The 16,277-nt window shown below is 38.4% G+C and overlaps 1 protein-coding gene across 1 annotated transcript in view; it reads left to right on the top strand.

Moving 5' to 3' along the window:
• Window positions 1-1,587: 1,587 nt before the first annotated feature.
• Window positions 1,588-16,277, top strand: part of RTN4R (reticulon 4 receptor) — a 241,383-nt gene continuing 226,693 nt past the window's right edge. The window contains exon 1 of the mRNA XM_075276418.1: window positions 1,588-2,091. The gene's annotated coding sequence lies outside the window, so the exon portion shown is untranslated. The remainder of the gene's footprint in view (window positions 2,092-16,277) is intronic.

Here is a 16,277-nt window from a genome sequence, read left to right as displayed (position 1 = left end):
AATCTGATTTTTGTCATATTTAGGAAAGTGCTATACATACAGAATCTCAATCTTCAGAACTTTATGCTGTAAAGTCAAATTTGCATTCAGACACGTTTCTATTTTATCCCAAAGAAATCAAATGGTTAAATGTTAGACTCAACTTTGAAGACGTTGAGACAGCTGTGATTTGTACATGAGCTTTCAAATTATAAATTTCCTTCCATTTCTCAGAAATGTAATCTGATTTGTATTTCCCATTTCAGCCTCACTGTAAGATTCTAATCCTTCCTCTGCCAGAGGGGACCAGTAATGCTATGTAAACTTAAGCACTGAAGTCTCCTGTAACAGCAAATGGATTAAAACATACCTGCCAAATAAACTATGGGATAATGATCTTGACTTTGTATTGTGGTATCTCTTAGAATAACCAAGGGAAGTCCATGCTACTGAATAGTAATTGTTACATAGATACTATAGATAAAACCTCTTTGATAAGACACCTAACAAATTGCTATGAAAATGGAAGTGGTCTTTTTAAGGAAGGTGGCCAGTTCTCATAAAACTCTGTCAGAGGAGATATGACTTGGCTAAACGGGTCTTCTTCTGGAGGAGATGGTCTTCTGGTGGTCTTCACTTTACTAAGACTGATAGCATATCAACCTGCCCCATAGATGCCTCTAGTGAATCAGTGCCTATGATCTTGAGATATGACCATTTTGTCAATATCAGTATGGAATCTATGGAGCAATCAGAAAATTGTCATTGCTCCAAAGAGGTAACCAGCCATGCCCTCATTGCCCCTAAAACGTTATAAAGGGAAGATACTATTTGATTCTAATGACCCTAAATGGGGTTTTCTACTACTTTTTACTACTCATGAAAACAGGCGCCCCCATGAGCCCTGTGTGAATAGATAGGTGATACACGTGCTCAGCCGCCACTCCTTTCACTTGCATTGGACAGACAGTGATTGACAATCTGGGAGTATACACAGAACAGGGGCTGAGCATGTGACTTATTGCTCTATTCACATGGAGAACACAGAGACTACTGTTTTTGTCATTGGTGGCGGTCCAAGTAATTGGACCCTCAGGGATCAGACACTGTGGATAAAGAAAAGTGTAATGAGCAAGAAAACCTTGTTATAGAGAGACTGTCACCAGAACCCAGCCCTGCAGATAGATAGTAGGTTTATCTACAGCATTTGTAATATACAGCTACTGTAACCTAATATTAGGAGTTGTTGTAAATGACAAATTCAGTGCTACTAGGGATGACAGGCTGAGCACTGGCACATGTGTGTATATAATGTTGTGGCTCTGGCTGCAGAGCAGTCTGCAGCTCCTCTACCTGTCAGGTAACGTCTCACTTTCTAATTGCAGAAAGAAAGTAGTGGAGATGTGCAATTGCACTAAATTCTGCTCCATCTGTATGCTGAGCAGCACTTGCAGTGTTTAAGTGTCCAGGCTGTGAGAGGGCACTGCAGAGCCGGTGCTGAATGGACAGCTCCCTCCAGCTACTGGGCTTTGCACTGTTTCATTATCCCAGTTTGTTTGCTGTTTTCTGTGCTCGTTCCCTCCCATCTGCTCTGTGTGTCTCTTGTAAATCGGATCAAGCCTGATTCCCCTCACGTCAAACCACATGATCCCATAAAACATTCATCACCTCTCAATCCCTGATCCAGCTCCATAAAACATTCATCGTTGCTTTTCCTCTCGCTGCTTCTCCATAGAGTAACCAGGGAAAGGAAAAAGAAGAGTGATTTCACCACAACGCCTGGCAGCCAGAGGAAGCACATCACACATTGATGGGGGAAGACAGGGAGATCTCATTACCAGCTGTGTGCATGCTGGAGGAGGCTCACAAGTCCCACATACACAAGTAGTTACGATTTGGGAACATGAAGATCAAGCAATGGATACTCTGAACCGATGCTGAATTCAGATAGGATTCTTTCTGATTCTTTTACCCACAAGACTGAAGAGGGTTTGCTGGATGGGGAATATTGCGGGCTGCATGGTGGAGTGGAATTAATTGTAGAGAACTTTCAATTTCCCAAGGATTGCAGGAATATAAGCGAGCTCAGAATGACAGCATTGTTTATTGAAGGTAAGCTCATCTGCAAGCTTTTATTCCTTTACCTGTGCCAATTCCTGCTGAGATTTCCTGATGACTCCAGTTTTGTGCAGAATTTATTGACATAATATATGTCTCTCTGCGTTATACAGATAGATAGATAGATAGATAGATAGATAGATAGATAGATAGATAGATACAGACAGAGACTTTATCTTACATAAGCTAGATTTGGGATACATAGAATAAACAGATTTCCTTCCTGTGAAGTTTCTGCACCACAGATGTGGTGATATTAAGAAGTGCTATGAATATGCATCTGTAACGTAAAGTCAAAAGCATTATTTCCATAAATTCTGATGATTAAAGAACAAGAGATGGGAATTACAATGATATTCTCTATCCTCACAACTACAGTGCAATACGTAGCATAAAGTAGGTCAGGAATCCAGAAGGACACTTGGGAGACAGCTACCGGATCTTGCGGTGAATCAGTCCCATGGGTGCCTTCAGCTCTTTGCTCTATGTAGCATGATAAAGTCGTTTTTGTGTGTGATATAACAGCTGAATGTGCTCTTCATATGGTGGGTTTACGTGTTTCCTTTGGGAGAAGTTCCCTAGTGGGTTGCTGCATTTTAGGATACTTAGTAAAGCTATGGATAGGATATTACATTGTCAGCTGCACCCTATGCTGTGGCGGTGCTAACCTGTTCTATTAATTATTGCTTACTTTAATATATAGTATCCAGTGTGATATACTGTGTAGCAAGCTAACAAGGATCTCCAGCTTAGATTCAGTCCCAGCTCAGTGGCAGCATTTCGAGGTAGTTTTAACAAGGGGCTTATTATTCTCACCTTAGCCTGTATAAGATGTGCAGTCGTGCACTGCCTGTTATGTAATATTTCGCAGTCATAATACTGAGGGTCAGCATACTCCAAACCATTACAGCAGGCAAGCCATGGCAAATGCAAACAGACGCCCACCACAGTTACAAGATTGTGGGTGTTAGGGGCACTGGCTGACAGACAAGGCAATCTCTGATACCTGACCCAAAGTTACTGTATATAGTGCCAGGAATCTGGATGCACTACAACACATCTTGATATAAATGTGATATATATATATATATATATATATATATATATATATATATATATATATGTATATATATATATATATATATATATATATATATATATATATATATGTATATATATATATATATATAATTGTATATACTTTATATTGATCATGGATAATATTTATTATAGTTGAGAATTATCACATTATCACTATAAAAAGCCCACACAAAAACAAAGAAATAATATAATAAGCATACTGAAAAGGTTTGCACTGTCCAGTTCTGAGCCAGGTAGCTATGTAGACACATAGAGAGCTAATCAGATTTATCTGCACCAGAGGTAATAGAATCTACTACTTTGAAAACACCTCTTACTGGTAATATCTTTGAGCTACAGTCTCATATATTCTACAGCATACAATGTGGACCAGGATATGTTTTTATGACATCCTTCAGAAATGTCACTTATACTGTTAAAACCCTATAAGTATAAGCTTCACTTTTTGATACCATCCCCAGGTATTAAGTTTGCACATTTGTGTAATGTTCGGTGGAAGATTTGCTAATCTTGTGAAATTACAGGTTTACAGCAGTCTTATTAAATCATGCCATACTCTTCTCTGGCCTACTGAACATAATTTCTGTTCTATCAATCACTGTCTAGGATGAAGAGAAGGCAGCTATATATTTACTTGCATTGAGGTTAATGTAATTCAGAGTACCTATAGTGCCATTGGAGCTGTGTTATCTTGTCACTGAATAAAATCCAGGCATGTAAGTTATTCTATACCAATATACCATTATGCATTTCACTTTTCTGGGACATTTTAGTCTTCTGAACCTAAGTGAAGTAATGTGGTTTATTGAACTTTCATTATCCAAGATTCAGCATTATTGATTTAGATTTTGTCTGTATGGGAAGGGAAAGGGATTAATGTCAACACTGTTGGATTTGGATTGTGAGCTTTGATGTTCACTTATGAGGCCTGTACTATAGAAATGTCATGCAATGCAGCTCCTTATTAATTGTGGTTTGGTTAGCATTTTATGAACAGTGTAGAAAAGGAATAAAATCTTCTAATAATAGTGTTAAAAAGTCTGCACTTTTTTTTGCCCTTGCATCATATTTTCAGATGTGGCCTAGTTCCCAGAAGGCATAATTTATCTTCAATAGCAAAAGCAACAAAAAAAATACAGACCACCTAGTAAGAGTGAGATAGAACGTTCTGGATATTATCTGGTTTATGATTCTCTGTGTATATGAATGCATTAATCTATCTTATATACAATTCATCCTAATTAAGGAAAACTCCAACATAAGAACACAAAGTCTTTGTAGCCTCTCCCTTGTATCTGTCTCTCCTCCTTCTAAGATATTGCACTAGAAAAGAATAAATAAATAAGCAGGTAATCCGTGATCCAGTGCTGGGTACTGTCCATTATCATTCTATTCTGCTGCAAGATCCGGAACTTCTAATGGCTCTCAATAATACATGCCTCCAGCCTTCCTACCTAAAGTCAGTGTCAACCCTGAATCCAAGGAAGACTGTGGAGATTTAGCCTTTTCACCTTTCTGTAGCACATATTTGGCTGAATAATTCCTTAAAAATAAAAATTCATACCTCATTTTTTACATTCTTGAAATTAACACGTGAAAAGGTTGCCTGATAGGGATATTTTTTGTGAAAAGGGTTCCTGGAAATAAGAAATGCCTAGGTATCCTGCTGCTGGGAGCATCAGTGAGCACATATAACCTGAAGGTGATGTGATGCCAAGTGCTAGATTTCCTTACACTGCCATCACAAAGGAAAAGAAGCATTACATGGTAATATACCCATTGAAATGAATGGGTCCTTCAGAAAGATCTTCCCCCTATACACTGGCTACTCAATGGTGCTCCCAAATAAAGGGTCCTTGTAGTAACTTAGAATGCACTTATAGCTATTCGAAAATGGATAGAAATATCAGAAAAAAAAGACATAAAGTATCTATTAAATACAATCACTTATTATCGCCAAGGAAAATCTTAAAGCAATAAACATGATGTTCTCAGTACACATTTTAATGAAACTGAAGGTCCAATGGCCAACTTCTTTGAGGTTGGTCTTTACTCTAGTAGTAACTGACACACTCGCAGCATAGCGCCCGCACAGAAATCAGCCCAACAGATAGAATGTGCCCATATGGAAATAGCTGCTTAGTTTCTGGGAAGCCTAATATTCTGAACACATATAGCATATTCCATTTACTGTTTCAGTATTTTCAGTGGGTTACATAAATTATGTGTTTTTTCGTGTACTGGTTTCGCAGGACATTCTCCTCCTGGGTCTAACCATAGTTAATAACCTTGATCACATCACTGTGATTTACTATGGATATACCCATATGCATTGTTTGTCCCCCAGGGACCCTTCTGGAGGAGCAAATATAAACCTCACTGAAATGTAATGCATCCTCCCAATTAACTTACTGTATATCCTGCAAGACAAGACACAAATGCACACATGCGTCACACTCCCAATGAATGGCCTCAAACATAAGAAGCCCATAGCGGCCAGACAGAATCCAACATTCATCTTACCAAAGCATAGGTTAAAGAGATGGTTTGACTGGCTGCTTGGATAGCATGGGGCCCATGGGCACTATCCTTTATACAGTATGATGTGCCAGCTGATCTCACTATTATGTAGCGTGACCCCATTGGCTTTTATACCCCAGTTATTCAACGAATCATGACGAAGGGTTTACCTTGGACTATGATACCACATCCTACCTCCTTTTCTCAGGCCAATGACATTATGTTCATTGGTCACATGGCTATGCTGAAGATCAGTCTCATTCACATGAATACAAAGCACAGTCACTATACAATGAATAATGCTTGGTAAGTAGGGAAGAAACCATAGCAGCCAATATCATAGTCCTGAGCATCTCCTTTAAACAGGAATGTTGTCACAGAGACATGTTTGTGTACAGTCCAAAATCCATGATATAAATGGCCCCTGCTGGTCTCTACTTCCTGGTCACTCATGACATGAAATAACCTCTCAAATGATAATTGTCCATAGTAGTGATAGATATGCAACAGCCAGCCATTGGCTGAGCAGCATTCCCAGGGGTCAAGAGGAGCAATGAATGGGAAACTCAGGCAATGGATTGAGAGTGTCAGGGGATTGGTGAAGCAAGTGTTGCAAATTTTATATTTTTAACATATTCTGAGCCCTTTATAAAATAAATAAATAAATAAATAAATATTTTTTAAAAATGCCAGACAACCCCTTTACGCTAAATTAGTAAAGCGCCAATATAGATACACAGTGTTGTATCACTGTAGCTAATTTGTGGGAGAGGATTAAGCATAAATATTGTTCCAAATTTGAGGCTCTCTCAAAAGTGAAGAAAGTCCTGAGGAATCAGAGTAAATAGTATAACAAAATGAGGACCCAGAACCAGAGCTTCTCTATGAAAAGAAGGACTGCTGGGTCATTGTAAATGATCATTGAGATGCTTTCCTTGCATAGAAATGCAAAAATTTAATTTTTCCTATTTTAGTGCTTATTACAATTGTGTCTGAATTTGCATATGAATGTATATTGAGTTTGAAGCCCATTGGCTTTTAACTAGAGATCTATACAGCTATTGAAGCCACCTAGTGTTCTCTCTGCTGTATAAGCACTTTGCATTTTCTTTATCATGGATTGTATAATCTGTAGAATATTTGTCTTTGAAATGGATATAAATTTTCCAATCTATTGCAAATATTGCATACATTTGTATATAAGCAGGTTAAATCAATGACATTGAAGCTTAAATATGGACACTTAAACTGGTATCCTGCAATATTTATATTACACAATAACAGAGTATGTATAGACAAATAAGGTAAAATGCAGCATGATACCATTGAGAATATTACATATTATCTGATTATGTAACTATTTGAGGATTGATATCACTATTGGTTAACTTATATAAATATTGTGCAAGTTATCGAATGTTTGGCATTACATAACGTATCCATATTACTAATTTAATGTCTATTTATACTTTTGCATATTATTACAATGAATACATTCTCTACCCAACTAATCAACTTCTGTGTTTAAAATTAAAGAAGAGTTTTCATGACCTCGGGCACATACAGTTCTATATACCGCTAGAAGGCCAACAGTGCGCTGAATTCAGCATACTGTCGGCTTTCCCGTTATGTTCCCCAGGACAAGAGATATGCCGTTACAAATATCTGCCCACTGTCAGAAGGGCGTTCCTGACAGTCTAGCTGGGCTATGAGGAACGCCTCCCCTGACAGTACTCATCCATAGTCCTGTACTGTCAGAGGGGGCGTTCCTTACCACCCAGCCATGACACTAAGCTGTGAGGAATGCCCCTTCTGATAGTACTCATCCATAGACTACTACTGGGTAGTTTCTTCACAGCTTAGCATCATCGCTGGGCGATAAGGAACACCCCCTCTGACAGTACAGGACTATGGACAAATACTGTCAGAGGGGTGTTCCTCACAGCCAAGCTAGACTGAAAGGTATGCCCTTCTGACAGTGGGCAGACATCAGTAATGGCAAATTCAGTCTTTCATATGCCATCACTTGCTCACCACATGGGCCCTCTTGAAAAGAGAATTTTAACTCAGGCTCATGCAAGTGAAGTCTCAAAGCCCATAGCAAACAACCACAATGGAGCTTTATTTTTTTTCCCAGAGTGGTATAAGTTAATATGTGCAAAAAAATCAATTTTATATCATATGAGGCCTATGTTAAAGATTATAAAACCAATCACAAATCTAGCCACAAAATATATAACATACCCCATTCATCTATTTCCCATGTAAGAGTCTTTAGAGATTTGTACAAAGGCTTTGCCATTCCGTACCCTTCTCATACAGGGGGCCTCACACCTATCACTCTTTCATTAAAATATGAAAATCCTGGTTCTGTTTCTAGAACTGTCCATTTTACAATTGCTCCAAAGCTTCATGAAACCTCCCACCATGAAATAACATTTCTGAACAATTAAACAACCAATGACTTCTCCATTTACAATTTCACAATATAAAATGCCCTTCATATTACTTTATTTACATGTCAGCTCTTGACTCTTGGTAAATTTGGAATATTCACATTCTTAATTCTAGGTAACTGTACACTGTTTTGTTGCAATTCTAATCACTAGTAGTTCCAGATTATTTAGTACATTAATCCTAATGTTCATTGTTTTTTGTTTTGTTTCTAATAACAAAGGGAGTTGAAAAGAAAATTGTCTATTTTCTGCTTTCCGAATAGGAACAATAGTGCACTCCAGTCTGGACATTTTGTGCTAGAGTTCTATCTGATGAAGATAAATAGGCATCAAAAAGTGTTAGAAGTGTTCATTGTAATGCAGAAAATAGACTCTTTAGCTTCTTTTAGTGAAGAGGCCTGGTGACATCAATGTGTTCATTTTGAGGGACCTATGTGATTGTGCAACAGCTTTGTAATGTTTTGATTAGGCCCATGAAGTTCAAGCAGGATACTTCTTTTTTCCGCGTCTTGCTGTGTTGTCTGCCTCCCATCGAAAACAATGGGAGGTGGATTCAGGTGGAATCTGCTCCCGATTCGGGGGCGAAAACCACCACCAAATCTGCTGCAAATTCTTCTATGTGAACTAGCCCTAACAATAGTAACTTTATGCGTTTGCATAAATATAACCCTTGTTTTACCTAAATAAAATGAGTCATATATTCCTGACTGTGGATCCTTCTATGACCAAGCTGGAACCATATTGTATCAATTTTGTAAAATTTCTCTAGAAATCTCATAGAATTTAGAATCTATCAGGTACGTTATATCTTGGAGGGTTGTTTTTGGAACTATTAGGCTAAATATAGGATAGCACTTGAAGAGAAGAGAAGAGAAGCCTATTGTCCAGACCACATAATATTTTTTGAGGGTTCACTTACATGTGTAATTATACTAATTTCCTATAACGGTCCTCTTGGTTGTACAAGGATGTTTTGATGACAAGTAGCCAGAAATTTTGCTTAAAACCCCTGTTTTGAGACACGTGCCAGACTTGTCTGCTCTATCACAGGTCTCCGTGGCCACATCTCTCTGATTTATTTCATTATATCTCTTCATTTTCTCCTCTAAGTAGTTTTCTTTTATTCTCTAACCTCACTTCTAAATAAACTTCTACATGCTTTTATCTATCAAAGACTATTATTCTTTTACAGATGGTGGGGAAATAATGTAATAGATTAAACTAAAAAATGGTCACAAAGGCCTCTCTACTTCTTTCAAAAGTTTCAGTGATCGCATCTTCATGTTTCATTTATTTCATTATTTCTCTTAGAATTCCTCTATCTATTTTTTGTTTTTGGGTTTTTTGTTTTTTTTTACTAAAACCTCACTTCCACATAAACTTTCACCTGCTTTTATAAACTTGGTAGAGCAATTGATGACTTCCATTACAGGTGGAAATAACAATAGCAATAGAAGCCATGACAGTTATATCATAGCTGCAGAGATTCCAATTCTTCTGCAGCAACAACATGCCATCTATGGCAATTTTGTTTTATTTTTATGGTTGTGGTGGATGTTTTTTGTTTGTTTTTGGAGACTTGAATGAGATGTGTTCAGTATGGTGGCTTTGGTTAGCGCTATAACCGTGCAGCATTGCAGATCCTGGTTATGAGTCTGACAAAGGGCAACATTTAGGCTATGGTACCATGGGCCGGAAACACAGCACTAAAGTGATTAATCCCATCCACTTTGCCAGTACTGTAGAAGGCCGTGATTTTCCCCGGCCAAATCGCGGCGTTTCCGGCCCGTGGGGCCCCGGCCTTAGGGTGTTGGGGAAGGGCACCTCTATAGCATTCACTTCCTCCCTGACTCCACAATGTTCCCAGTGTTTTGAGTCCCTCGCAAAAAAGTTAATTAAAAATGTTTATGATTTGTCATATTTTGTTTTGTACAGAAACACATAGACTAATACTAAAGAAAGAGATTAGATAGATTGATGGATAGGAGATAGATAGATAGATAGATAGATAGATAGATAGATAGGAGATAGATAGATAGATAGATAGATAGATAGATAGATAGATAGATAGGAGATGATAGATAGATAGATAGATAGATAGATAGATAGATAGATAGATAGATAGATAGATAGATAGATAGATAAGCACATTACATTACTCCATGATGCATTAATGATGGTTTTTACAAATGAGAACTAAAAATAAACCTTGGATAGTTGCTTACTGGTCAGACACAAGGGACTTCATCTATCAAATTCCTTGTTAACACACTGAAAATAATTTTCAAGTGTTATTTCTTTGTATTTGCATATACATGCATATTTGCATGTAAAAAAAATATAGTAGACTAGAAAAATTATTATGCAATGGTAATTTACAGGAAAGATAAGTGTATCTTAGAGTAGATGGTATTGTTTTATTACGTATACTGGGACATCATCTTTACCAATGTTTGAATAGATGACCAAAATATAATCCTCGAATCCACCATGTTAACCAAGCTTGATTGTTCCAAAGAGCTCATTGATAAATTGGGGAAAACAGTAATATCTCGGTAATAGAGGCAATAATTCACAAGGAAGGCAGAAATATCATTTATTTCAAGTGACCCTGACCTATCTATATATGCGGCTGTATTGGTATGATGGGTTCTGGTGACCTTTAAAGTATTAAAGTAAAAGTTAAAGTGTCACTGGTGTTATTATTCTCTTATGCAGCTGAGAAATGTATGGATGCGTCTTTTTTTATCTTTCACATGTACCACAAGTTAAAGAGGTTTCACAGGATATTAATAAATTATAGTAGGTAGGGGAAGGTGAAAAAAATATATAAATAAAAACTATACTATCCTGTCCCCAGTTTTCTGGTGTCTCCCAGTGTTGTCCCGTCCTGCTGCTATAATTCCAAAGGTAAAAAAGGTATCCAGCACAGCCGTGTACGTTGTAAAAAACTTTTCTTGACTCTTTATTCCATACAAAATTCCAGATAAAATAAATACATCAAACACACGTGTCGTTTTAAAATGTGCGTCCAGACTGACGCGTTTCGGAAATCTTGTTCCTTTCTCAAAGCCTTTGAGAAAGGAACAAGATTTCCGAAACGCGTCAGTCTGGACGCACATTTTAAAACGACACGTGTGTTTGATGTATTTATTTTATCTGGAATTTTGTATGGAATAAAGAGTCAAGAAAAGTTTTTTACAATGTACACGGCTGTGCTGGATACCTTTTTTACCTTTGGATTTATTGGTTTCTCCTCCGGGCCGTGGGAGTGTATATCCGAGCAAAGCTGTGGAAAGGAAATTCAAATGGGAGTACAACCAGAAGATATATGACTGCAGTTGGGCTGAGTATTATTTCTTTTTTTCCCCTTTCCTATTGACTTACTGCTGCTATAATGTCTTATTTTGCCGGTAGTCCTTCCTGGCTGTGACGACCTGTGTCCCTTTCCTTAGGCCACTCACGTGACCGCTAATCAGTGACCTCAGCGGCCTAAGGAAAAAACATGTGATGTCACAGGTAGTAATGTTTAATGTCCTTAGCTGAGGTCACTGATTGGCCTCAGGGGTCACCTGCATTAGGGACGTCCGTCAAAGGAAAACACCAGAACAGCATGACCGAATTGTGCTGAGAGACACCGGAGTTTCGGGGACAAGGGAGTAGGTTTCTATCCCATCTGTTTCTATGTGTGGCCACTCCTGGAGTGTCTGTAGAAGGAAGAAATCATCATAATAATGAAAAGGGGCGCGACTTGGTGCAGTTGTGATAAACCTCAGCAGTGTTAAGAGGATAAGATATTAGACTGTATTGGGAAATGTATGTAGGTATTACTCTGCGAGATCATTGAAAATCATAAAACTATATTAAATTAAATTTGTTAAGGAGAACATTTTTGCTCATGTAAGCAGGCTTACAATGTATACTCTTATGGACAGTGATGTTATTAACTTATTATATATGTATATATGCTCTTGCAGAAGACTCTTCCATGTATATTCTTAATGCAGAAATATTATACACATCCACAATGGATTACTCCGTTATATAGCTTACCTAGTACATATAGGTGCATTATGTGAATCATCATGAATAATTAATCAGATATATCAACCATACATTCGCATGAGTCATTACTGGATCAAAATACATAATATTAACTTGCAGCGAGCCAACAGGGTTATTACCTGGAAAGGAAGCCCTTAGAAACCCCTTAATGTAGAGTAACATAATAAAGAAACATCACTGTTTATATTGTAAGAGGAGTTGGTATTATACCCTGTTGGGTTCTGGCTAATGCTAAAACAAACATGGTGGTGGTTTATGACTATACTCTGCCATTAGAGTCATGCATGTCTAATGACGTTTCCTTTTTTATAGCAGGATACATTATAAATGCTCAAGGAACTGATCTCCTTGTCAGTGTAGCACTATTTCAAGATGGTGACAGATAAACCCTAATAGACAAGCAACTGATGTCTTATGATTTACTTTGAAAACGTTCTCTGATGAAATCCACAACTGGCGGTGAGGGTAATGTTCAGTTTAGAGAAGACGCTGTAGTGACTTAATTACCTTGTAGAAATACACCCAGGGTCAAAACAAGGATCATTCTAATTATCGCTTTATAAGCCGGCTGCCATGATAACAAGGGATAGTTTATGCCTGTATAAAATAGAGTTTTGCCAAAAGCATAAAGCAATTTATCACTATATAAACAAATCCATGAAACTTTCTACTGGAAGTATGAAACTTTAAAGGAATACTACAGTACCTCTGCTGTCAATGATAAATGTCACATAAATGGCTGATAAATCTGGAATATACAGTGAATTATCTTCAGAAGTTCACTCCCTAAGGGCCTGTTCACATTGAAGAACTTGGTGCTGTTTGTGAGGCGAATTCCACCTCACAATCAGCAGTAGGTTCCTCCCTGATTCTGCCTCCCATTGTTTTCAATGGGAAGCAGAGACTGAAGCAGGACACTGAAGTAGTAAGGACAGGTTCACACGGGGGGGTTTGACCGGATTTTGAGGTGGAGGGTGCCTCAGAATACGTTCCAAAAAACGGCATTCCACTCAGGATTAGGCCCAAATGTATGGGCCTAGTCGAGAGGGAGTGTCGCGCCGTGGACGTCCATGGCTGAATCAGCTGCAGATTCCACCTGAAGGAGAGAAATTCATTGAATTCAATGGGAGGTTTTCTTTGAGCCTGATTCTGATGCGGATTCCACGTCAAAATTCGGTCCAAAAAATCCTGTGTGAACCCGGCCTTATCTAGGCATTATATTCTATGACAGATTCAGGTACATCATATATCATGATGACCACTTAGAAGACCACTTTGTAATTCAATTTGAGAGATATACTGTTTTTGTTATTGTGACATCTCTGCCTGTTCGAGTCACTGCGCCACCCTCTACTCACGTGCTGCAGTGCAGGAGGCGCGTGCAGTTTGGTTCTTTGCTTAAAGTTTTTGGTTACACTGTGTGAACACGGCTCTAGTTCTGTGTTTGATTTTCCACCACACCCATCTCCTTCACCTTCATTTCTCCCTGTTCCTCTAATGGTTAATCTGGCCTTGCCCTGTGATTGACAGCCTGCCTTCCTGTCATCTCCAGTCTTGGCTCTCATTCACACCAGTGCTTGCTATTGCCTTGTGCATACTTGCTCCTTGCTGTCACTATTTTTGCTTGCATTCTTATCCTTGACCTCTGGCTTTCCCTACTGACTATTCTTTGGACTCCGATTTGGCACTGCATCGCTCGACTGTTTACTGACCCTTGTCTAGCTGACCTCCCTTTGTTGTTGTCCGTCTTGTCTGTGTTTTGTGTCTCACATATACAGGAAGGGACCGTCTTCATGGTTGCCACCTATTACGTAGGATAGGGCCTGGCAATAGGAAGGGACAGTTGGGGGCTTCAGCTTAGGGCTCACTGTCTCTTGTGTCCCGTCCCAGGGTTTTCAACAGCTACTGGGGAATTGCTGTCCTATCAATTCCCTAACAGTTATCTTTTTTCATTTTCTGATTGTAGATTTATTTTAATTCCATTTTTTGAACATGATTCTGGGGTGTAGCCATCTTGCCTGAACATTTACAGATATGCTTTACAGCAGTCTCATAGACCATACAATGGAATTCATGGGAATGTGTTTGGGGCATTGGTTACAGTGACATGACCCTCTGGCCACAGTAAAAGTGGATGTACCACTTGAACCCAGGATCGGGGATAGGTCAGTATCATTCTTATTTTCGTTTCATCCTGCCCTCCGCAGAATTTTTTCATTTATCCCGGACAACCCCTAACACAAAAATACCTATACTAGTCAGAAGTATTGTCCAGGATTTCTAAAATAGCTAAAATAACACTTCAATACAATATTGTCTGTACCAGGCGTTCATATGATAAATGTACAAGATCCATAAGCAGCAGTAATCTTGCCTTTTGACATCCGTCCCCCTGCATCTAATCTACATTCAGTATTATCTTTAAGACTTGAGAGTTTTAGATGTTAAACACGTCCCTATTACAAACCTGGAAACATCTTAGATTTGGTGTTCCTTACCTAGTAACAGTCACATACTTGTCATTTCAAATTATTATTTATTATTTCTTATATTTCCTTACTTATATAACAGCTCCGTATGTTCTTGATCATTTGAGTTGGTGAAGTCGTGTTATCCTTGTAGTCTTACACTAGATGGCTGTCTTGTCATTTTTCTGCTGCTGTGCTATTTTCTATATAATGTCCCATGCTTTATGTTCAGTATAATTTCTCAGCGTTACCTACATCCTTTATTTATTCATACTACAATATGAATAATTCCTTTATTCTACTTATTAAATGATGGCAAATGATACATCAGTAATAAACCCAAATAAGTATATGGTTTTTCTATCTTTATACAAAGTAGAAACCATCAAATACATAGAAGCTGCCAATGAGCTCCTGACCTTCTGTTTTAAGGCTCAATTAAAATTGATTCAGTATTTTACAAAATATTAAAATTCTAGACAGCTATTTCGTGCCTCTCTATACTTATTGCACTTCTGGGAACAATAGTACAATATTACTGAATAGCTCACGCAAGATCAACCACTTCCACTTTCCTCTTCTCCATTTACATTATTCCGCCACCAGATAAAAACATCATTTCATGTATTTATACTGAAATAAATTTTCGCTAAAGGCCTTCATTATTGTAATCGGTCATCTATGATATAGAGTAAGTATACATTTACAGACTGCATTTATTCCATTAACTTTTGACACATCAATTCACCATCGCAATCGCAGCAAGAGGAGTCCAGAGGGTAGTAAAATAGTAATCAAGAATGGGGGATGATAAAAGATGTTTTGGGAAAATTAGGCATATTATACACACTATATAATTCATACAGTATATTTTTAAGAAAAATGTATTAAAATGGTAATTAAGATGTATCAATTGTTATATATTTAGCATTCCTTTTTGGGGATACTGTGTTCATGTCTAAATCCCATTATAGGCCAGGGCCCCACGGACCGGAAACGCCGCGATTTACCCGCAGCGGAGACGTTGCGGGAAAAAATTGCGGCGTTGTACAGCACAGGCAAAGTGGATGGGATTCATGCGAATCCCATCCCCACTTTGCGGAAAAGATCACAGCACGGACACGCTGCGATTTGCAAAGCCGTTGCATTTGCAAAATCGCAGCATGTCAATTATATCTACAGAAACACCGGCGGCTTTCCCGTAGATATAATGTTAAGAGAAAGTCCGCAGAGGAAAACTCTGTGAACTTTCTCTTAAAAGCGCTGCGGAAAGAACCGCAATGCGTTCACGCAGCGGTTCTTCCCGAAGCGCTTTAGTGCTGTGGATACGGCCCGTGGGGCCTTAGCCATAAAGTCATAGAGGGGCATTTCCCACACCAGTCTTCATCACTTCCTCTGCTGTTACATCTTAGGAGATGCATACCAGATTGGAAAGGGCTGGCGTAGATTTAAGGAATACCTTACGCCAAGTAGAGGCTTCCACAACCCGCCTCGATGCTTGCCCTGCTCAAACGGATGTCTTAAAAAGTGCAAGTGGGCGTAAAAAATAAGTGAATAAACTGGACCACCT

Source organism: Leptodactylus fuscus, chromosome 1, assembly GCF_031893055.1.
Source record: "Leptodactylus fuscus isolate aLepFus1 chromosome 1, aLepFus1.hap2, whole genome shotgun sequence".
NCBI lineage: Eukaryota > Metazoa > Chordata > Amphibia > Anura > Leptodactylidae > Leptodactylus > Leptodactylus fuscus.
This window is presented reverse-complemented; position numbering and strand designations above follow the sequence as displayed.